General features: G+C 47.8%; 1 protein-coding gene across 2 annotated transcripts in view; it reads right to left on the bottom strand.

Annotated features, from left to right (window-relative positions):
• LOC123511312 (innexin unc-9-like) overlaps positions 1 to 1,126 on the bottom strand; it is a 48,405-nt gene extending 47,279 nt beyond the window's left edge. Inside the window, exon 1 of one of the 2 annotated variants that reach the window (XM_045267092.1) lies at positions 385 to 1,126. The gene's annotated coding sequence lies outside the window, so the exon portion shown is untranslated. The remainder of the gene's footprint in view (positions 1 to 384) is intronic. The other variant, XM_045267093.1, reaches the window with a different exon arrangement.
• Positions 1,127 to 2,500: the final 1,374 nt, after the last annotated feature.

Below are 2,500 nucleotides of genomic sequence, written 5' to 3'. Positions count from 1 at the left end.
TACTGTTACCTGTGCGTCTTAATGGTTTACCTCCGAGTCCAGGTGTTCCCCAGGGAAGCAACACAGCCACACACAACGCTACACTCACTCGCAACACACAAAGTCATGATCTACTTACTCTTTTTCCTTTTCCTCTTTTCTTCGTTCTTGTATTCTGGGTTCCCCACCTCTCGCTCTATCTCTCTCTCTTTCTCTCTCTTTCTCCTTTCCCACGCTTATATATATATATATATATACTTTTTTTTTCTTATCTTTCCACGTTCTTGGATTTTCTATATTTTCACTTATTTTCTTCCTTCCACACGTTTTTTCCCGTTTTTTTTTATTATCTCTTACCTTATGCTCCTCGTTATATGCTCTTGTTTTATATTACGAAACGCTCACCTTTTATTACCTGTGCAATCACGTTCCGGCGTTCCCAAGTACCTTTCTCAGACTAGGAAGGTGACATACACGCTCAGTAGTCTTTAAGTGGAAGGTTTTGCTGCGTCCGGTCGTCCGCATGTCCGCATACCCTCACAAGACGCTTCGTTCAGGCTGGGAACTACTGTAGGCGACACGCGAACCGCACACCGCTGGCCAGCACTTCAGAGCCATTCCTACCGTTGCACTTCGACCATGGACGTGATTGTTCCTGCATCGCCACCAATACAAGGTCTCTTGCACCACCTTCTCTTCTTTTCTTGTCCTAGTGAGAAGCAGAGAGAAGGAAAAAAAAATGTTCTTTGTTTTAAAAGTTTGTCTTGCTTTGCTCTTGTTTCTTAGTAATAAAAAAGAGGAATGAATTTTTAGAGGAAGTGGTTCCTCTTTTTCTTACACTTTTGTCTGGTAAGGTGTCCGTTGGTGCGAGATGCAAACTTGAGACAAAGAGAAAAGAAGTAAATGTTCACGCGACAAGATGAAAGTGCTAGATGCCGGGTTCACCAGGTGAGACGCAAGACAGGTGTTGGGCGCCCAGTTGGGTCTCCATGGGCGAGGGGAGTGTGTGGGCGGGCTGCTGGTGCGGTTGTGCGGCCCGGAGGCAGGTAGTGTGGTGGTGTGACGGCGGGTGAGTGGTGAGTGGTGAGTTGGAGCTGCGTGTGTGGCGGTGCGGCGGCGACCGTGGCTGAGAACCGACTCCTGCTCGCGACGACGTCTGGTTGTGTGTGTGTGTGTGTGTGTGTGTGTGTGTGTGTGTGTGTGTGTGTGTGTGTGTGTGTGTGTGTGTGTGTGTGTGTGTGTGTGTGTGTGTGTGTGTGTGTGTGTGTGTGTGTGTGTGTATGTATGTGTGTGTGTGTGTGTGTGTGTGTGTGTGTGTGTGTGTGTGTGTGTGTGTGTGTGTGTGTGTGTGCTTGAGGTGAATCTTTCCATCTTTCCTTCTTTTATTCCAACTATTCTATTTTTTCCCTTTTCTTTATATATCTTCCTGCCTCCCTCCCTGCACCTACTCTCCCTCCTCTCTCTCTCTCTCTCTCTCTCTCTCTCTCTCTCTCTGGTTTTTTCCTTCCTATTTATTCCTATCTTTCACCTTTCTCTTATCCCCCTTTTAATCACCCTTTCTTCTCTCCCTCCTCCTCTCCATCCCTTGATCAACTATCGTCTCTCTCTCTCTCTCTCTCTCTCTCTCTCTCTCTCTCTCTCTCTCTCTCTCTCAGTAATTTAGTAATAATGCTGACTCAGGGTAAGTAAATTTCTGGCATAAAATATCGAAGTCCTTCCTACAGACCACAAAAATCTTGGCTGTTTTCTGTTCAGTTATTATTAATCTTTCTTTCCGGTGAACTTAGATATCAATTTTGTTTCTGGAGTTACTACTGCTATGATTTTATTCTCTCTCTCTCTCTCTCTCTCTCTCTCTCTCTCTCTCTCATTCCGATTCCTTGCTTTCTACTACAACCACTACCATCTGCTCCTCCTCTTCCCCCACCTCCTCCTCCTCCTCTTCCTCCTCCTCCTCTTCCTCCTCCTCCTCCTCCTCCTCCTCCTCCTCCCTCCTCCTCCTCCTCCTCCTCCTCCTCCTCCTCCTCCTCCTAGTCCTCCTCCTCCTCCTTGGTGAGTGGCAGGAAGAAGAAAAAAAGAAAGATATCACTAACGAGGGAAGCGAAACGTCTTGCTGTGGGATGGTCTGTCACTCTCTCTCTCTCTCTCTCTCTCTCTCTCTCTCTCTCTCTCTCTCTTGTACGACTAGTAAACGAGGAAGTAGTATAAACACACACACACACACACACACACACACACACACACACACACACACACACACACCGCGTAGTGTAGTGGTTAGCACGATCGACTCACAATCGAGAGGCCAGGGTTCGAGTCCCGGTGCGGCGAGGCAAATGGGCAAGCCTCTTAATGTGTGGCCCCTGTTCACCTAGCAGTAAATAGGTACGGGATGTAACTCGAGTGGTTGTGGCCTCGCTTTCCCGGAGTGTGGAGTGTGTGATGTTGTCTCAGTCCTACCCGAAGATCGGTCTATGAGCTCTGAGCTCCCTCCGTAATGGGGAAGACTGGCTGGGTGACC

Source organism: Portunus trituberculatus, chromosome 31, assembly GCF_017591435.1.
Source record: "Portunus trituberculatus isolate SZX2019 chromosome 31, ASM1759143v1, whole genome shotgun sequence".
NCBI classification, from domain to species: Eukaryota; Metazoa; Arthropoda; class Malacostraca; order Decapoda; family Portunidae; genus Portunus; species Portunus trituberculatus.
This window is presented reverse-complemented; position numbering and strand designations above follow the sequence as displayed.